The sequence below is a fragment of the Mustela nigripes genome, chromosome 17 (genome assembly GCF_022355385.1).
Source record: "Mustela nigripes isolate SB6536 chromosome 17, MUSNIG.SB6536, whole genome shotgun sequence".
Lineage (NCBI taxonomy): Eukaryota > Metazoa > Chordata > Mammalia > Carnivora > Mustelidae > Mustela > Mustela nigripes.
This window is the reverse complement of record NC_081573.1, coordinates 28,243,634-28,265,122: the sequence shown is the minus strand read 5'-3', so window position 1 is coordinate 28,265,122 and position 21,489 is coordinate 28,243,634. Positions and strand designations below refer to the sequence as shown.

The following is a 21,489-nucleotide window of genomic DNA, read 5'->3' as shown; positions in this document are numbered from 1 at the left end:
AATGTTCATCATCACTAGCCATCAGGGAGATTCAAATTAAAACCACATTGAGATATCACCTTACACCAGTTAGAATGGCCAAAATTAACAAAACAGGAAACAACATGTGTTGGAGGAGATGTGGAGAAAGGGGAACCCTCTTCTACTGTTGGTGGGAATGCAAGTTGGTGCAGCCTCTTTGGAGAACAGTGTGGAGATTCCTCAAGAAATTAAAAATAGAACTTCCCTATGACCCTGCAATTGCACTCCTGGGTATTTACCCCAAAGATACAGATGTCGTGAAAAGAAGGGCCATCTGTACCCCAATGTTTATAGCAGCAATGGCCACGGTCGCCAAACTATGGAAAGAACCAAGATGCCCTTCAACAGACGAATGGATAAGGAAGATGTGGTCCATATACACTATGGAGTATTATGCCTCCATCAGAAAGGATGAATACCCAACTTTTGTAGCAACATGGACAGGACTGGAAGACATTATGCTGAGTGAAATAAGTCAAGCAGAGAGAGTCAATTATCATATGGTTTCACTTATTTGTGGAGCATAACAAATAGCATGGAGGACAAGGGGTGTTAGAGAGGAGAAGGGAGTTGGGGTAAATTGGAAGGGGAGGTGAATCATGAGAGACTATGGACTCTGAAAAACAATCTGAGGGGTTTGAAGTGGCGGGGGTGTGGGAGGTTGGGGTACCAGGTGGTGGGTATTATAGAGGGCACAGATTGCATGGAGCACTGGGTGTGGTGAAAAAATAATGAATACTGTTTTTCTGAAAATAAATAAATTAAAAAAAAAAAAGCCTCTGCCTTCAGCTTGGGTCATGATGCCAGGGTCCTGGGATCGAGCCCCACGTCGGGCTCTCTGCTCGGCAGGGAGCCTGTTTCTTCCTCTTTCTCTGCTTGCCTCTCTGCCTACTTGTGATCTCTGTCTGTCAAATAAATAAATAAAATCTTTAAAAAAGAAAAAAAAGAGTTGGATGCTTAAACCATTGCACCAGCCAGGTGCTCCCAGGAACTCCTGATTACACATATCTGGGTTGTGGCCTGAGATTCTACATCCCCAACTAGTTCCCAAATGATGCCCACGTTGCTGGTTCAAGACCATCCTCAGAGAGCACTGTGTGAAGAATGGACCACCTATATCATGGGAAAGTTTTGTTTTTTGAAACTCTTGTTTCAGTATGTTTGTAGGTACTAGATCCTGATATAAAATGTATTTTTTTTTAAGAGTGGGCCATAATAAAGAAAAAAAAAAAAAAAGAGTGGGTCGTATTTTAAGAAGCTGGAAAGCCCCTAACTTAGAAATTGAGGACCTTTCCTTAGACGAGAAATCATCATCCTTCAAGGTTTGAATTCATTCTGCTAGAAATCTTATAACATCCCTAAAAATAAATAAACAAGCAAATACATGATTGAAAAACAAAATAAATGAGAGAAAATCTATCTGGAATAGGAAAAGGGTTTATTCATAGACTCACCTCGACCTTGATTCATTCAACCAAACCTTTGAAAATACTGTGTCATGCTTGGGCACAGAGCATGGGATCATGCTATCCCTGCCTCCCTGGCTCCCACACGGAGGAGCACTTTGGCTGTGGAGAACCTGTTTTTCTGCCCTGGGGCCATCTCCACAGGCCGCCATTCTGCGCAAGGTAGACCAGCATCCAGTCTGAAAGACGGAAACCTTCTTACCCTGCTCACGCTGTGGCTCAGATGGTTTCCCCATACGCCTGTTGGTGGTTCTCTGTCGTTTGGCCCTTCTTCTCCTATTAGCTGTGCTGATTCCAGATCCCCGCGGGAAATCAGGGGTTAGGCCCTACTTCTCACTCCTGGCCAGTTCTGACATCAGTTACAAAAGCGTGTCTAATGCCCGCTCAGGAATGGACCAATCTGAGGGGAACATGAGGGCTTCAATGTGGAAACTCAATAGAAAGGTACCCGTCCCTCGAATCCGCAGCATCTTGGTCGGTTCCGCCTGCTTTGACCGAGTACCATCACTGGTAATCACCGTGAAAATGAATAAGGCTGTCTAGTTGGAAATCCACAGAGTGCCTGGAAGGACAATAGGCAGTTGCTGAAATTTTAGGGACAAGTCAGGTTTAATCGCTATGACTTAGATGGTGTTCCAGACAGTACGTTGAGTTGTTAGAGCCCAGGCTGGGCACAGAAGCCCTGAGAAGCCTGAAAAGCCATTCAGAGGGACTGACCGCCCACCCTTCCTCCTCTCATCATGTCTTCCCATCTCCTGGCCCCTCGTGGCACAGCTCTCTCTGTGATGTGTTCCCCCGCCCCTGGCTCCCCCTCACCAGCAGCCAGCTTGCACCTCTCTTTGGAACTTCTCCAGTTCTGCCTGGAACAGAGGAGGGTTTTTGTTCCCCCACTCACCTGCCGCCACCATGCAGGGCCAGGTCCAGAGCGTGACAGAAACTCCACAGAAGCCCACATGTAGGCAGCTGCCGAGAGGTATGGTGAACATGCCAGCTGAAGTCCTCAGGAGTCCCCGAAGAAACCTTCTAGGCTGTGTGCACGCCTGTCTCCCCGGCCACTCTGTCATCTTCTTGGGGGGAGGGACTCTGCTGTATCCATGTGTCTGGCTCTGTGGACCACCATTTCCTCAAAGATCCAGTGGTTTCCAGAGGGTCCTCAAGGGGAAGAGGTGAGATCACAGAGAACTTGAGTCTCCTTGGAAAACTCCAGGCGGATCCAAGTCCCCAGACTCACAAGGGAAATTCTCTTCCCTCTCTCCTGCTACCCTCCCTCAACAGTACTAGACACTTATGAAAGAATCCATGGGACTGTCCTCCTGGGACTTCCCTTCTCCGAACTGCCACCCCTCCCCACAAGGTGGGTCCTGAGCCCAGATGACTGGCTAGGGCTTGGCACCTGAGCCATACCGAGGATCCTCCAAATGAAAACTGGAGAAGAGCCTCTGATATCTTGCAATGAGGTGTGCACTGTTCTAAGCAGCCCCATTTCTTTCCAGAAGGGTCTCGGAAGTAGAAGAAACCAGTCTGTAAATAGAAAGGATGGAACGCATCCTCTGTGAAAAACAGAATGAGAAATGGAGCGTTCTGAGGCCATGTGAACCCCTCATTTCATTGGTTCTCGAAGCCCCGTTGCATCTTTTATTGAGATTCTCCAGGATCTGGTTGGTCCCCTTCTTCCTTATACAGGGGGCTGTGAGTTTCTGCTGCTCAAAACCTATAGATCCTGGCTCATGGTACCAGATTGCTCTGAGAGGTCTCTCCCCTTGGGAGATGTCATGCTTTTGGTGAAGTTTCCCCTCTGCTCTCCCTTCACCCTTACCCCAAACCAAGAGTCACCCGTGGATGGTACCAGTAACTCTATTAGGGGGCAAGCTATGGTTTTATTACAACATTGAAAGATGCAATGAACCTGTAAAGATAATGCGAGGTGGGTTAGCAGAGCTCCAGGGGAGAATGTCTGTAAGAGAGGTGTTTCTGCCATAGATGGGTCAAATTCTGAGGTCCAGTTTAGCTAGAGCAACAAACAAGTAATGTATCTTTATTCCTTTTATGCGGTTGCTTGGTAGTAAGAGCCCTTATTACCCGGATAAAGAGAGAAACTGGACCACAGGTTATCAGCACTGGAAACAGATCCACTCACTGGGGTCCTTGTTATAAATAAAAGGTCTGTTAAACTAATATGTATTTCTGGATATTTAAGTGCATTATAATTCCCTTTAGTGGGCCACAGTCAGCTCCCTAATATCTGTGTCTCCCCTTCTGTCATTTCAGAAAGGCCATGGAGTTTGGGGCTTGACACCACCTCCAGGGAAAGCTCTGGGGTTAATCACACCAAAGCATGTGGTTTAACCGTGGTCACGTGACCTACTTCTAATCCAGGAGACTCCATGAGAGGTTGGCCAGAGGCTTCTGAGAGCTCTGTCATGTCCTTTAGAGAGAGAGGCTATGACAGTACACTCTCACTTTCCCCACTGGGGCCCTAACACGTTTCCTTACCGTTACATCTGTCTGAGTAGAGTTATCAGCCCTGAGCTCATCCCAGCCGATGAAAGGAAGTCCCTCGGGAAAGGCAGAGCCACTGACTGGTGAAAAGCTGAGCGTCTGGGACACGAGAATTCTGAGTGCAAACCCCAGCTCTTCCACTCGATGCCTGTGTCAACTGGGCGATTTGCCTAAGCCTCTGGGCCTCAGTCTATACATCTGTACTATGGGGCCATTAATGTTCCTGGAGTGGTTATTTGCCCCCTGGAGCTACGTACAATCCAGCCTCCCACCCAGCATTCAAAACCCCTTTTGGGGATCCCCCAGGGGGGTGTCCTACTGGGGGAAGATGGATCCTGCCTGGCTTTACTATTGCTTAAAAGAGAAGAGCTTTTTTTTCTCCCCTGACCCAGCCAAATGGCAGGTTTAAGGCTTTCTTTTAAGTAAACTCTATCCCCAAGGTGGGGCCATAACTCACAACCCCGAGAAGTGTCACATGCTTTCCTGACTGAGTCAGCTGGGCGGCCCACAGGGCAGGTCTTGATGGGAGCCCAGCGTATCCGGATGGAAGGACTCTGGGCCACGGAGGGGACTGGAAGGTCTGTCGACTGGTCAGCAGAGCTGGCCCACGCAATAGCCCTCCCCTGCTGCCTGACCCTCTGAGGCCAGGCCCCTTTCCACAACCTGTGTTCCAGCTTCCCAACTACGCTGGAAGCCCTAGTCCCTTTCCCATAAACTCCGTCCTTCTGGACTAGCAAGTCGGCCTCGGTTGCTCACAGCCAAGAACGCTGCCATATAAAAGGGCCTTCTTTGTAAGTCCTCTGTGAAGCCTAGGACTGAGACCGCGCTTGTAAAGGGTTTCAGTGAATGTTTGGCTCAGCGCATGAAGCTGTTGAGATTATTACGAACTCAGATGGCCCCAGGAAGGGATGATCCGAGTTAAACACAAGGTTTTAATTGACCGGAAAGGGTACACAGAGTCCTAGTTGCCGAATTGGCAACTTTCCCTTCACACGGAGCCTCTGGCTGCTTGGGGTGTCCCGCTTGCCATATTCACCATGAATCGGCAACACTTGATGAACACAGCGGCGCGAAAGCCAAACCCTCCAGAGGCCAACACCAAGCAAAGAAGAGGGTGGAGTAACAATTTCGGCGATGCGGCATCCTCTACCAGGGTTTGCCGGCCGTCCCGTAGAGGCCAGGAAACCACACGAGGAAGTCAGGGCTGTGAAGGGACAGGGCTTGCAGGCAGAGGTCAAGACCAGCTCTGGAGTTCCAACAGTCATCCCACGGCCACGTTCCCGTGGCTGCTCGGCCTTGGTTCTTTACCAGCAGACACGCTCTGAAGTGGGCGAACCAGCTTCTCACCGGACCGGACGGGGGTGTGAGTCAGGTATAGGCTTATGACTATCATTTGTCATTTGGATTTGGTACATTCCAGACAGCAAGTGGTCACGGCCAACAACATCAGCACCAACAACAGCATAGCATCTCCTTCCTCTTCCTAACACTTATAGATGCATCATGAAACACTAGGGATGGGCCACACATTTTCCATGCATCAGGCCATTGGCTCCTTTCTGATACCATTAGTGCCATTCACAGGCTGAAACTTAATAGAAATTGAGTGGCTTGGAATAGCCCTTTACTGCTCAGCTCTACCTCCGCCAGATGGCCAGGAAAGCCCCCTCATTCCCCCACCAACACACATGCTCACAAGTTCTGACTCCTTTTAGCAGGCCTGATTCTCAACAGACCTTTCTCTGCAGGCTAGACAGCCACAGAGAGAACTGCTAAAGTGCCTTCATGTTCTTCCTCAGCAGATGGGTTTTACGCCCCGGTTGGGGATGGTGGTATATCCTGTCTCTTGCACATTATAAACTCTTACACACGATACCATTACAAATACCCTTCGGTGATTCTACCTAGATTGACCAGGGCAGTTTAGGCCCACACGCAAAGGCAGAGGCTTGGGTATACACTTTTTCCTGGGAGTTTGGCCTTCAGGCTTCAGGCGTGCAAATCTCCCTTGACACCCCAGCGCCAGGGGGCCCCCTCTGAAAAGGAATGATTTATAAATGGGATTCTCAGGTGTTTTGTCCCAGATTAATTGTTTTCAGACCCAAGGTGTCAGTGATGGAAAAATGAATCACAGCCTCATCACTTTGCTGAAGAAAACAAATCCAAGGAGGCAGGCATCTTTCTGAAAGGTCACTGGGCACGCAGATCTGGCTTGTCTCTGCAGGGGGCACAGAATGGCGGTGGGAGGGGGAGACCCAGTGAGGACTGTCAGATACTGTCACCACAGGGACCGCCCCACCCAGTATCACACAGCTGGGGGTGGGGTATGGTAGTCCCTCCACCCCAGCTTTCTCACTTCTCTTCCCTCACCCCAGGGAGGTGGGACCCAGCCGATCAATAGGCTGCATGGCTGCAGGTGCTGCCGCGTGGTCATTTCTCAAGCAAGACCCTGAGGGCCCCTATCACAAGCAGTCAAAGGTGGCCTAAGACAGAATCAAGGCCTGTCCCATTGTGGGGCCTGTCTCTGCCTCTTTGATCAACATCCCCTGCCCAAGCTTGCAGCAAAGAAACCATTTCCAGAATGTACCCCGCCACGCTTCCAGCACCTGCTGTCCCATTTTCCCCCATCAACATTTCCTTGGGCTCCACAGAAGTTTTTCCAGGTTCCCTGGCACAACGGTGGGGTCAGCCCCAGGGATCCCCCCTCCGCCACATTGTATTCCTGCATGTTGTGTCAGGAGAGCAGAGCCGCCCTGGGGACAGCTGCCGGAGGGTGGGGGGCAGCTCCTGGCTGGAGGGGACATGGCACGGAGACCCAGGAAGACAAGAAGCATTCCAAACTCAAGGAGGGAGGCAACACCTCGTCAGACGTTCCTCGTTCCTCGCTTTTTGGAGAGGAAAAGGCATTATTCTGCCAAACGGGTTGTCTAGCATGCTTTTTTTCTTCCTCTTCTTCTTCTGTCTTTGGGGGAGGGGCGGAGCCAAGTCTGGATGCTGCAGCCAAGGTGGCCCTGAGCATTTTGCTTCTCCCCCCGCTGCCCCACCCCCACCACCGCCCCCAGGAGGCTTCTTTTGCTGATCTCAGCCAGAGAGAGGCGGGCCATGGCCAAAAAGCTTGAGGGTCTAGTTCTGAAGTAGAAGGCACAGGCACACAGCCACCGGGACCCTTTGCTCCCTTCCTCTCTCCACGTGAATGGGAAACCTACATCACCTGACCCACAGCAACCTTCCCATACAAGGGAGATGGGTAGGGTGTGGGATGGCAGGGAAGCTGCCCCTGGCTTTGTTGTGAACCCACATCACTAAGAGGATATTGGCCTTGAAAGTCAGGAAGAAAACACGAGAATTTTTTTTTTTCTCCACTCCACAGTCAGCTTAAAAATCTATAGAATAGTCACGGGGTAAGGGGGCACTTTAACTAGGGTTTCCTCAACCTCAGCACCATGACAGCTTGGACTCTGTCACTATTTACCGTGTCCTCTGTATTTTTCTAGCAGCATCCGTGTGTCTGGCGTGCATCATGACAACCAAAAATGTCTCCAGCCACTGCCATACGTCCCTGACAGTGAAAATTGCCCCGAGGAGGAGACACTGCTTCTAGTGAAGGTGTAGAGGCAGGAGAAAGCCCGGATGCTGACGTCTCCAGGATCTGGAGATGAACATTCCAGAGCCCACACAACTAATACCCATGTCATTAAGCTGCAAGAGAATTTGCAGGGAAATGGGAAAGGATTTCATAAACAATCATCATCATCACCCGCTACCTTTTCCAGAGTGCCTGTTATGTGCCAGGCACGTACCAGCTGTTCAACACACACCGTGTCTAACAAGGATTAGTGGTTATTAATGCTAGTGCCGCGTGCTGGTGACTCAGAGTAACGGGCAGCCAGAGCCACATTTTCCCCAAATATGGCAAGCACCAGATACCATGGCCAGGCCACACTCATCGCTTGCAGGAGCAAAAGGCCATGAGTTTTTGTGCCTTCACAGGCACAGCGCCTGCCCGGGGACATTTCGGGACACAGGAGGAGCTGGGGAACTGAGCCATGCTCCTATGGGAAGATCACTGGCCCCGGGTGGACCCCTTCCCATCACCCGACACCCACCTTGCTGGACTTTTATATTGGCCGAGACTTCCTTTACACCCTCAATACACAGAGCGGTCCAGGCCCAGCAGCATCCGCATCACCTGGGAGCTTGGGAGAAATCTGGAATCTCGGGCCCCATCCTTGACCTTCCAACTCAGAACCCGCATGCTCATGAGATCCCCCAGTGATTTCTCAGGGCACTAAAGTCTGAGATCAGAGCAACCCAGGTTGCTGGCATCTGTTAGCATTTTATTTTATTTATTGAAGATTTTATTTATTTATTTACTTGAGAGTGAGAGAAAGAGCACACAAGCAGTGGGGAGGGGCAGAGGGCTGAACGGGGAGTAGAAGACTCCCCACTGAACAAGGAGACTCGATCCCAGGACCCGGAGTTCATGACCCGAGCCAGAGGCAGATGCTGAACCCACAAAGCCCTCTCGTCCCCCACCCCGCATCTGTCTGGATTTTATTTAATTATATTTTTAAAATTTTTTCTTTGTTTTTTAAAGTAAGAGCCTGTAGCAGAGAGGAGTTTTGTGAGACATGAGTTGATGCGCGTAAGACTTCTTTTTTTTTTTTTTTTAAGGTTTTTATTTATTTATTTGACAGAGAGAGAGAGCACAAGCAGGGGGAGCAGAGGGAGAAGCAGACTCCCCCTGAGCTGCGCAAGGAGCCTGATGTGGAGCTTGATCCCAGGACCCCAGGATCATGACCTGAGCCAAAGGCAGACGCTTAACCCACTGAGCCACCCAGGCGCCCCTAGTTTGCGTTTTAGAGTGTACACAGATGGAGGGCAACAGCCCAGCTCTTCCCAGACCCACTTATTCAACAAATATTTACTGAACACCTACCATGTGTAGTCAGGGCCTTTTATCAATACCCCCCCACACCCTACCCCATACAGGTGACTCTAGGAAGGAAGTCACTTGATTAACAAAGAAAGATAATGAAGCCCCACCAGCTTAAGAGCCTTGGGGACAGTGATGTTACACATAACCAGGGCAAGGGATTTTCATTCCAACATCTTATTCCTCAATCCTGGCTCTTTCTTCTACATCCATACTAGTTTTCAACTACAATCATCAGGGCAAAAAAAAAAAAAAGAAACATAAGTTTCTGCCTGTCTTAACTACTGAATCATACCAAAGGCAGGACTAGGGGCCCAGTGGGGGAGGAGGCACGGGGAGGGGGCGTTATTCAGCCTGACTGCCGGCTTCTGTCATGAACTCATCTAGAATCAGAGATGGTTTAATCCACAGGGGTGAATTTTTTTTTTTAACTCCATCAGTTCTAAATCAAAGGCATTTAAAGATCACCCATAAAAAATACAAAGCAACCACAGCTCTGGAGATTTTAACAAAGCTGCACCCTCTAAGTGTCTCTTCCCGTCATCTGAAATCGAAATGGAGGTCCAGACTGTGTCCCTGTGGCAGACTGCAAACTCCTGTCCCAAGTCCCCTCCTCGCCTGGCCTTCCTAAAACTCAAAAATTTGCTTTTGTTATCACTTACTTCCGCCTGGTTTGGTTTTTTTCCTCTCATAAAGCTGTCATGAGACCCAGTTCTAGGCTCCCCTCAGTTCCAAACCTCTGTGATTCCGGAGAAATTACGTCAGAGCCTCAATTTTCTCATCTGTAAAATGGGAAATGTACATACTGCTTCACAGAGTTCCTAGGTTGGGGCGATTCATGAAGCTAATTAATGTGGATACTGGGCTCAGCCCCAAGCCTGAGTCCTGGCAAGTATGCAACACAGGGCATACTTGCCAACTCTTCTTCCTCCCTTTGCCCTGAGAACATTCCTGGGGCAGTAGTGGGAGGGGTAGCTGGGGGTTGATGGTGATGATGAGTCTTCTTAGTGATTCTCCAATGCATTGGGTTGAGCCTCTAGGCCTATGAAGGGGCCCTTTTCAAATGCAGAGGATGGAACTCAATGGAAAAGCAGTTGCCACCCTAGATGTTTGAAGTAAGCTTGCCGCCATCTTTGGCATGTATTCTATTGAGCCTTCTGTGATGCTCAGAAAAATCAAAAGGTCGCCATGAACGTCTCAGATGGAGGAGTGGGGCTGTACAAGTCACAGAGACACCTGACGTCTATCTGGTACTCCTCAGGAAAACCCCCACCACATGAGCCTTAGACTTCTCTGAGATGGAAGCTCAAAATGGCAGACATCTACATTCCCAGACTCCTTTGCGGCTGGGCGAGAGCCACCAAATGCCTCGTTGAAGACGTTGACTCAGGAGCCCCGGACTGTGAAGAACCCAGGCTGCTGAGGCTGTCACAGCAGTGGGAACTACAGCCAATGCCCAGAAGCTTCTATGGTGCCCAGCTGTGGGATGGCTCCCAGGGGCGATAGTCATGTCTCCTCAGGGGCTACCCTGGAGAGGCTGATCCTGATTCCCCCACCCTCTTGAGGAATCTACGAGCATCCCAAGTCCCTTAAAAGGCTATTTCTCTGTGGAAATTGAAGTGTCTCTTGTTGAAGCTGAGAACCCTAATGGAAGCATTTCTCGGTTTAATTTCTGGTCCTCGGTTTAGCTTGTAGAGAGACTTGAGTACGTGCTGATAGAGAAAAACCCACTCCTGACCCACCTCCACTGTGTTTGCAAGAGGGTTTCTCACAATGAGAGAAATGTGTGTCTCCAGGACACACATTTCAAGGTCAACTACGGTGTAATTAGGGTATGGATAAAAATGCAGATTCCTGGCCCTCACTGTGCAGATACCGAATTAGAAATGCTGTGTGCATTTTCTCACAGACCCTTGCCCCTCCTCGCCAGTTGTTTCGCTCCCCAAAGTGTGAGAACTGCTATTCTATGGTACTTTCTCGCTTTTTCCACATAGAGAGCTGTGACATTTGTGGATCCCCGTGTGATAAAATGAAGAAGCTCTTTGTGACCAGAGGCAACTGGCCCTGGGGCGCTCTGGGAACCCTGGGTCCCATCTAACTTCTCTGAGCACTGAGAGGAACAAATATGTCATACGGCACTACCTGCTTTGGGCTTCTGAGATTCTGACCTACCCTAAGGCTCCTCAGACTGTGGTCCACAGGCCAGTGCTTTGGACTGGTTTGCTGTCTGTCTGCAACCCTGTAACTAGAGAAATGGAGAGCAAGCATTCAGAAACTCCTTTGCCCAGGCCCCTAGGTGGTTCAGTCAGTTGAGCATCTGACTTTTGATTTCCACTCAGGTCATGATCTCAAGGTCATGGGATCGAGCCCCACCTTGGGCTTCTGTGCTCACTGGGGAGTCAGCTTCTCCCTCTCCCTCTGTCCCTTACCCTGCCCATGATCTATCCCTCTCTCTCTCTCAAATAAACAAATATAATGTTAAAAAAAAAAAAAAAAAGAAAGAAAGAAACTACTTTGACAGTTTGCCAGGATAATTTATATTTGCTGAATCTGCGACACAATTTTGAGCTTACATTTTGTGTGATTCTGTTTTCTATTCCATTTTTTTCTCAGAACTTCTTCTAGTAATATATTTTTCTAGTGCTATATTTTCAAAAATGTTGGTCCATGGCAGATTGGGAAAAAACCTTGTTCTTGACTAAAGATGGTCCTTCAGATGACAACTGGTCTATGGCCTTTCAGACTAACCTCTAGTCCCAGTAAACTGTAAGTCAATGTGAACAGTGTTTGTCCAGCTTCAGACCCTGAACTCCATCTGGATTCATCAGCTGCTGGGGGCTGGAAACTTCTCTCTCAACACCAATATGGCCTCTAATTCCAAGACTAGATTAGCACCTGACATTCAAAGGCCTTTTTGCTTCTGGGTAGAATAATAGAAAAAGTCATTATGACTCAAAAACACAAAAAAACCTTGATGCTTCTTCCAGGGTCAAGGTAGCTGGCTCAGTGCCAACCCTAGTCCCATACCCACCCAAGCCAATACTTGTTCCTAGATCAAATGCAACCAAGCCACAAAGAATTTTGGGGTTCAAATGTTTAAACAGGAAAGTGGCAACTTCCATTTTCTCTTAAAATTCCTGATCTCTTACATCCATTTCCAAGGTTTTCCAATGTGGGGTACCTAATTTTTCAACATTGTGGAGCAAAGATTGAAGTTTGCTGAACTGCATACACATGTGAGATAGACAATCGGATCTGTTTTGAATTATGTATGTCACTGTGAAACCATCACTACAATCAAGATAACAAACATATCTCTTACCCTCATGAGTTTCCTTGGACCCCTCAACAACCTCCCCGTCAGCCCCCAGGCAACCATTAAACCACGACTTTGCTCTCTGTCACCATAGGTTGGGTTGTATTTTCTAGAATGCAATATGAATGGAATGAGGCTGTGTGTTCAACTTTGCTTCTGCTTCTTTCACTCAGCATAATACTTTTGAGATTTATCCACATGACTGCAAATACCAGCATTTAACTGCTTTTCATGGCTGCGTAGTATTCCACTGTATGTCTACTTCACAATTTATTTTATCCTTTTTGACTAAAAAAAAGACCAATTAAAAAAAAAAAAAGATATTTCATTTCTTAAATCCTCCTGAAAGTAGAATAACAAGGAGGAGAGTAAAAAGAAGAAAAAGGAGCTCACTTTTCTGAGCCCATTCTCTTCTCGGAATCTTTGCAATTGCTCTTTCCTTGGCCCAGAACGCTTGTGTCCCCAAATTGTGGCATGACTGACACCCTTCCCTTATTCTCATCTCAGTGTGACGGTCACTTCCCTGAAGGCTTTCCTGATCCCCCTCTTCTTCCTCTCTGTGCCTCCTCCCAGGCATTCTCCATCACATCACACACTGTTATACTCTCTAAAGGACTCATCATTCTCTGCATTTGAGTCTTTTTTTTTTTTTTTAATGTTTATCCCTTTCATTAGAATGTAGACTCCAGAAGATCAAAGAGATCCTCTCCATTTTTCACAATTATATCTTTCATGCCTAAAATACCGACTGGCATACAGTAGGTGCTCAATAAATGTTAGTTAACTGAATGGATGGATAGATGGATGGATGGATGGATGGGCAGGCAAAGGGTCACACTATAGACTGAGTTGCATTTTTTTAAGTTTTAAGACCTTTCATTTGGAAACGTCTTAGAACTCCTTGATACATTTGGGAGGCCACCCACCAACACTGGGAGCTACTCACAGATCAGCTCAGAGGCTAGGAAGAGAACAGAAGGAGCAGCGGAGACTTGGAAACCTACTTAATGCACTGTGAGAAAACCAGCCTGGGCTAGCCCCACTGCTGGCCGGCTCCAAACCTCCCACAAATCATCTGAAATGTTAAATCATGTTTAAATCCCCGATTGTGACCACCGGGAACTATGAAGGACACTCACACATAATTTACATACTGCCGAGCTCCTGAGAGCCTCTAAATAAAGCCCTTGAGGGCCCCCAGGCACTATTTTTGAGGAGAAGGACATCAAGTGACAGATTGAATCAAGTCTGTTCCCTCCATGCCAGAGAAAAAAGAAAACTCCCCCTCAGTCGCTGATATCTGTGACTGTCTGAAGCTATGTTTGCCATCAGAGGCTTCCCAAAGCCTCCATCAGGATCCTGAAAACCTACACGCCTGTTTCCCATTCTGCCAAACGATGGGGCCGCTCGAGAGTTTTTTTGTTTTGGTTTGGTTTGGTTCTGTTTTGCTGTTGCTGTTGTGTTTTGCTCAGACTTTCTTTCTTTTTCTAGATCTTAGCCCTACAAAGGGTTTTCATCTCAAAGCAGAGGGAAGGGGTATTCATAAGAGCTCTCCACGTTCCGACCGTAAGTATAAAATTACCTTTGATCACAACGTGGTCGTAACACCGAGCACAAGGTAGACACAGTAGCCGCCAGACCGGTCACCTCCAGAGCCAAAGGACACACACCTAGGAGGGCAGGACGGGCTGATGGTATCTCCCACCCCAACCATTAGATTTAGGCTACGGGGTGCTCTGTTACTGAACCTGCGCTCCATTTTTATAATCGGACAAAAATGGAAAGCAAAAAATCCAGCAACAGGAGGCCTAAGTACACACTGAGAGTAGTTTATACCTTTTCAAGAAGCCCAAAGCAAAGCAGCACCTGTTTTATTGTTGTGTTTTGTTTTCTGCTCCATCCAGAGGAGTCCGTACAATCAAAACACACATGTGTGAGCCAAATAAAACAGCAAAGAGAATACGGGCTGGCACCTAAGCCACAGGCTACTTGCATGTCATTAGTGCTCAAGAACCTTCTAGAAGCAAGCAGAAGATCTGTCTCTGGCCCACGTGCACTATGAGGCTTGGGCTCGTGCACAACCTGCTCAACTTTCAATTTTCTGTATTAATCAGGACTTCCTGTTAAAATGCAAAAATAAATAAAGAAAAACAAACAAACAAAAAAAAAGTTAGAAATGCCCTGAAATCAAGCACTGTTTTTACCCTTGCTCCTATGCTGTTCCACTCACCCCCCAACACTGAGCCAGGCAATAAACACATGTCCAAGAAATAAACTCTTTGATCAACTGCCTGCAAGCAAAGGAGTTGCTCTGTTTCCGTGGTCTCCCCCACGCCTGGCACGGTTACTCTGCTGGGTGAATGAGTAAATAAATAGAGGGATGGAGGGGTGAATGGGGAACGGTATTTTCACCATCCTGCAGCATTTGATCCTAACAACCTGTGGGGTGGTAACAATAATAGTTAACACTTATATTATGTTAATTACATGCCAGCCACTATTCTAAACTCCTCATACATATTAACTCTTTTAACCCTCAAGAGCTCTATGAAACCAGGACTATGATTATCTCCCTGGAACAGAGGAAGGAGCGGCTGGAGGTATAGGGGGGTCACGCTCCTCGGAGAAGGCTGAGCTCTTTGCTGGATGCTTCAAAGCACTGTGCTTCCTCTCCGCGAGATACCTTTTGGGCAGCAGGAAATGGGAGTGTAGTGATATTAATTTGACCCACTCCGTGGGTATGCACCTAGGACCATGTTCCCAGGACGCGGTTCAATGACAGCCAGGATGTAAATTCCCGTAGCCTGACTCCAATGCCCAGGTAGGGGCATGTGAATAAAGCTGGCCAGGGACAGTCATTTGCGATCAGCAGAAAAGACACTGTCAAGGAGATGGAGATAAAAGGCCAGCTTTCTCAGCACTATTCTCCCAAATGGGAGATGCTGTGGGGTCCAGGAAAGAAAAGGAAAATAAAAGCAAACCTGGAAAATGAGGGTTTCACCCCAACTCTCCCAGGAGAAGGAGACAGATCTGGAACCATCTTCCTGTCTTTGGTCCCTGGGCAAAGGCCGCAGCGAGTCCAGGGGACCAAGTTCTAAGCAAAAGTTGCATCTGTAAGGGCCTGAGCAAAGGTTCTAATAAGCAAGGCTTCTCGAAACTGGGTTTTACTACAAAATAGGTAAGAGAGTCTGGGGTGGAAAGGAGACTTGGGATGAGAAAGTAGAGGTCAGGAAAGAATGAGAATTACAAATGGGAAAGGAAAGAAAAAGTAAGGCTATTTCCTGACCTTAATGCGGTCAGGTGTTGATGGCTTCAGGATTACAGTTTAGGAGATAACTCCTCCTGTTTGGGGGAGGCACAAGAAAAGAGGGAGACCGGGATTTGGAATTGGGAAATGAAAGTCTCTCAAATGCAAAACCCCACCTTAAATCAGGGATTAAGTCTTAGAGAACTGTGTTGTTGCTGCTGCCAGAGAGAGAAGGATAAAAACCCAGAGAAAGAAATTAGAGTACAGAAATTAAGACACTTCATCAAGCCGGAAAAGGGGAAAGAAGAGAGGGGTGGGCTGTCCACTTGCTTCCTCCACGCCACCCCTTTTTATTCATCACACATAGGGCACCAAAAAACCAACCAAACAAACAAACAAAAAATACTTGTACTAGAAGGACAAATTGAAGTTGGTTGGGATGAGGAAAAGTTACCATTCTGACTCAAAACTGCAAACTCGGAGGAGAAACGCCTGCCTCTCTCCCTCACAGAGAAACCCAGAGCAATATCCCCTGGGCAAGTCAGAGCTCAGCTGACATTTGCAGGGTTTATAAATTCTCAGTAATGTCAGTGACAGGCCTTGCGCACCAGGCCGCGGGGCAGACAAGAGCCAGGACCCCAAGATGGTTCTGAAAGCAGAGTTGGCCACAGATGTCCACCAAAGAGAAACCAAAGGGTGCTTTCCTCCATGAACTTGGACCAACCCCAGGCAAAGTCTCCAGGCAGGCAAGCTTTTCATAAAACCAAGATGCCCCTCTCTTTGGAAACTGTTGCTCTGTTCTTTGAAGAGGGACATTGTGCTACAGAACGTGGCAGAGTATATTTTTTTTTTTTTTTAAGTTTGTTAGAAGAGATTTCCTCAATGATCTAGGAGTTGCCTAGATGGGAGCTCATTTGAGAGGGTCTCCTATATGAATGAAAATGAGTTTCCTGGCAGATCCTCCCTCCCCCAGGCACACCCCCAAATGCCCACACAGCCCAGGGCTCCATGGATTTCACACCCATTCCCAGCAGATGACATAAGAAGTCATCATTTTTCACTGGATCCCAAAATCCTACCTCCTGAGCTCCAATATGAGAATCTGTGAGCCCTGCTGGGCGCTCTGAACATCCTGCTACCAGGTTCCAGGAATTAGCTACACTCTATTGCATGATGATAATTTTTTTTTTCCACGTTGAGAAAACCGCAATGGGATTTTAACCAAAAGGAAGCAAAGGTTTTCTTTTTATAAATTCGATTAGTCTTTTCCACTTTCGGTACCTCGAGACATTTCCTTTGGGAGGAATTTTATACCCAGAGACCCCTTAGCGAGGCACTGTTGCATGCGGGGTGCACTGAATTTAAGTGCAAGACGCTTCGTGTGGACGCAAAGCAAAAAATCCCGGGCACTCGCAGTCGCTGGCGAAGTCCATTTCTAAATGCTGCCGTGGGGATGGCCCTGCAAGGGAAGTAAGATGAAGCTGGCCGCGGGCAGGCTGCAGGGGACCTCTGGCTGGGAGACGTGGGGTGGTTACCAAGCCCGACCTTCGCTTGCCACCGCCGACTTTCCCGCCTGAGCCGGCGCCGGGGCGCCTGGTCCCTGCGCGGCATTCGGCGCCGGTCTGGAGATAGCCCTTGGCTCTGGGCGGCGGGAGTACCCCTGAAAGTGCGCTTTCTCGCCGCCGGGACTCCGGAGCGAGGGAGCCGAGTGCACACCGCTTCGACTCCGCCGGGACCGAGGGTACCCACCCCAGCCCGCTCCCGGAGGCCTCAGGTTCGAAGCCTCTCCCGCGGTCGAGGAGAGGTTAGGATATCAGCGTCCGCAGTTCGGTTAAGAAAGGAGTTTCTGAAACTCCCGGAGAAAGCGAAGTCCCGGGGCGTGGAAAACAACCGAGCCTGTGGTGGGTTTGGTCTTTGCTTTGGGTCAGTTTCTCTGTCCCCCTCCTCCCACTGTTCTAGCCCCCAGGCTAGCAAAGCGTTCTAAGGGCTAGGGTAACTGCGTCAGTCCTTTCTCTGCCCCATCCACGCCAAACTTTCAGACCAGAAAAATAGAAGTAAATCCCAGGAGTGGTTAATGCGGGTGCAGCCAGGCGTCCCCATCCCAACACACACACACCACCATTATCCGGGTCGCCACTACCACCATCTCTATCACCACCGTGGCCCCCACTCCGTCCCTCCCACCTCCCGGTACAAGAAGGACTGAGAACCTGATCTCCAGGCTCCTGCCCTAACCGTTTCCCCATCAATAATACTGAGACCATCGACGGGCCTCCACCCCCAACCCCCGGGGCACCGCTGCCGCCCTTTCGCCTTTTTTTTGTTTGTTTGTTTGTTTGTTTTTGTTTTTGTTTTTTTTTCCCCTTAACCCAAAAAAACGAAACCTCATCTCCAGCCCTCCTAGCCCTGGCCCGGGGGCCCGCGGGGCCTGGGGCCTACGGCTGAGGGAGCAGGGGCACGCCAGGGCGCGCGGGGGACGGGGGGGGGGGGGTCCCGCAGTTCCGGGGTGCCCAACCAGTGCGGGCGGAAAGAGGAGGAGGGTCCCGGGCCCAGGCCAGGCCTCATTTCAGGCTCCATCCCAAAGCTGGGGTCAGACTGGGCCAGCAGGAGATATTTTTGCAGGTGGGAGAGCCAGGCCTTTGGAAAGGGGAGGCCCAACACCCTCTCCCCTTCCCAGGATCTGGGATGAAGCAGAGAGTCTCGAAAAGGCGTTCGCTGGAAACTCAGCAGTGGCCCGTGGCCTTGGGGCACAGCCCTTCCGTCCACCAACCCCACAAGGCGCTCTAGGTCTTGGGAAAACTGCGGAGAAGCATTAGGAGAAGCACCGCCAGCGAGCCCCCCAAATGTGAGTTCGCACAACTCGCCAAGCGCCTCCTCCGTGTGCGGCTCTTGTTGGCCCACGAGGTCACGACCCTGGCACAGCAGCAACCTCACTTCGGGCCACCCCAGTTCCCTCGCGTAGATCAGCCCCTAAGTGCCAGGCCCTCTGGTGGAAATGGCAAGTCGGAGCCGCGTCCGCCGGGCTCCCCCAGCAGCTGCCCCATCCTAGGCCCAGCCCGCGCGACCTCCTATAGAGCGCGCAGGTTACTGGGACGAGCAAGGAGTGGGGACGGGCTTCAGCTGTGGCACTTCGGTCGCACTCACTGCCTTCTTTCGACCCGTTCAAAAGTAAAAATGAACCCCCACTCAGTCTCCGTTTTTAGTAATTTAATTATTTCTTTGCCTCGCGGCACGCGAAGCCTCACCCGCGCCCTGACATCGCAGCGCCCGCGTCAGCGAACCACGGAACTTGGGCCCCAGACAATGGCCCGTAATTGATGTATTGCCATCAACAATAAAGACCAATTCTCCTCTCCCCGCCATTCCGACCATCCCCCTCCTCCCATCCCCCCTCCTCCACCCTCCCCCTCTCCTCTCTCCCCGCCACAGAGGGAAAGAAAACAAACAAGAAATTAGCGGGGGACGCCGCTCCCAGAGCGAGACGCCCGCCTCTACGCCGTCGAGGACGCAAAAGAACGAAAAAAGTTATTAAAGTTTGGATCCCCCAATTAATTCGTCTCTGCTTACCCATTTTTAATTAAACATCGAGAAGCTGTTTTTGCGTGTGCATTTCGTTTGGTTGTTTGTTTTGGTGTTTGGGGAGGAGGGAAGTCGCCCCCCCCCAATCTTAATAACACATAGAGCAAGGAACGAACACGTGTGAAGCTATTCCGGGAGCTTCCCGTGGCGCACGCGGCGCGCACCGGGAAGAAGGGTTTGCGGGATCGCCAGCTCGGCTCGGTTCCTGGCAGCACGCGGTGACCCGGAGGCCGGGACTTGCAAGAAGCCAAGAGTGTTAGAGACGGATGCGGGCGGCTCCAAATGCAAGCACATTCGGAGAAAGGAGTGTGCGAATGCATATGTACCGGCACGTTAGTGTACCTGGTTGCGCGGGCTGGTGTGTGCAAGGACCACAATTTGCAGGGGTGGGCGGGGGGTGCGGGATTGGCACGTGCTACTGTACACTTTCCCGGGAGTCTGGGGGAAGTGAGCTTCTCGCACCCCAGGAGCACGCAGATCCATCTTTGCCGAGGGATCTCTTTAAATATTCAGTGAGAAATAATGGCATTTGAAGCACCACCTATGGAAACATTATTATCTTCATTCTTCAACATCAGCCCCACTGATAGCTTCGTTTGTCTTTTTATCAAAATCTACTGTAACCAACAGGACCTGGGGAGAAAAGGAGAGCGAGGTGGAGAGGGAGTGTGTGTGTGCGTGTGCGTGCGTGTCAGGAACCGAGCGAGGGCAGAAGAGAGGAAAAATAAGAGGGAGAAAAGGTGAAGAAAGGGAGAACGAGAATAAAGAAAGAAGGGAGAAGTTAGACCAATGGGGGAATAAAAGTCGCCAAGAGGAAAACAGAAACATTAACCCGCACCCACACACAAAAGATTTGGAATTAAAAAAAAAAAAAAAAAGACCAACGAAGATAAAAGAGAAGAGTCATTTGGGGAAGAGCGGTAAGGGTCCCAAGCACGCGAAACTACTCTAAAGATTGGTGCCCACTTCGCGCGAACCGACTGTGGTGCTCTCCAGACTCAAGGGCGCTCCCGAATTGGGGCGTCCTTATGAGCCCTCTCCTCTCCCGATAGCGAGATAGGGCAGGGATTGTGTATCTGCACCCCCCCCCCCTCCTCCATTACTCAAGCGAAGTTTAGTTTGTCCTTCGGGCGCAGGACTTCGGGAACCCTGGAGCAAGGAGACTCCGAGGCGCGAGGGGAAAGAGCTAGGCTGAGCCAAGGACTGATCCTCAGGTTCGCGGGCGCCGGAGCCCAGCGGAGGGAGCGCAGGACCCACGTTCCCGATTCCGGACCCCGGGGCGCGGGTAGGGAGGCTGCGTCCCAGCCTGGGGAGATGGGAGCTAGTGCGAAAAGTTTGGGTGCCGCGCTCGGCAAGTGCCGGAGAGACCGAGGCGAGCTTCTGTCGGGCCAGACAGCTGCGGACAGGGAGGCCTCCCACCCCCACCCCCACTACTCCGGGCTCCGCGCGGCCACCTGGTTGCCAGGAGCCTGGGGCGCGGTCCCCTCCCCCCAGGGCGGGGAGCCTAGGGGTCCCGAGGACTGGCTTTGCCCACACGGCCGGGCCGGCCTGGGCTGCGCCTCCCGAGGCCAGGGGCGGGTTGCAGCGTTCAGTGCAAGCGGCGGCCCCTCCCCTCCCCCCGGTTGGAGCTGAACTCGGATCCCAGGCCGGTCCCTGCTCTCCGCCCGCCCCGGGCTCGGCGGCGCCACTGCCGCCGCCGCCTCCCCGCGGAGTGACGCGCCCTGCAGCCAACCGGGGCAGCCGGGGGGGAGGTCCGGAGGGGTCCTGGGCGGAGCCGGGCCGCCCCTTATCCCACGGGCTCGGGGCTGCTTCTCCCGAAAACTTCAGCCCTAATTGTCCTGGGAATGTCCGAGGTAGAGAAGGGAAGCGAGGGAGCAACGAGAGGCTGGAGGATCGGGGCCCTTTGAGAAGGATCCGGGTGGCGGGAGAGTTGCCCCTCCCCCCTCCAAAAGCCCCAAACCCATCACGTTCCCAAACCTTTCTTCGGTCCTCTTCTCCGCGCCCCCGCGAGCCCGCGATCCAGGGGATGGAGAACTCGGGGCGAAGGAGCGCCGAGCCAGGCGGCGAGCGGGAGGGAGGCCGGGCCGCGGGCAGGAGGCGGACCGGCGTGGGGCTGGCTCTTCCCCACTCGCTTATTTTTTTTTTTTTTATGGGGTGGGGGTGGGCTGCTTTCTGGTAGCTCTTAAAGAAACGAAGAAACACTCACGAAACGGGACTTCCTCCCCCCAAATCCCGCCACGGGACTCCCTCCCCCCGCGGGCCGGCGCGCCTAGCGCGGGAGTTGGGAACTTCGCCGCGCGCCCGCAGCCTGGGTCTCCAGCCCCCACCGCCCGGCCCCACCCCCCACCCGCGAGGCTTAATTCCGGGGAGGGCATGCTAATTCGGGTCGGCCCAGCCCGGGATGGGGGGGGCTCGGGAGGGGGGG

General features: G+C 50.7%; 1 long non-coding RNA gene across 1 annotated transcript in view; it reads right to left on the bottom strand.

The window, feature by feature from the left end:
- Positions 1-21,406, bottom strand: part of LOC132006046 (uncharacterized) — a 24,369-nt gene extending 2,963 nt beyond the window's left edge. Inside the window, exons 1-3 of the long non-coding RNA XR_009400970.1 lie at positions 21,042-21,406; positions 2,383-2,639; positions 1,690-2,049 (exon numbers count right to left, since the gene is read on the bottom strand). This is a non-coding gene — a long non-coding RNA (uncharacterized LOC132006046). The remainder of the gene's footprint in view (positions 1-1,689; positions 2,050-2,382; positions 2,640-21,041) is intronic.
- Between the last annotated feature and the right edge of the window lie 83 nt (positions 21,407-21,489).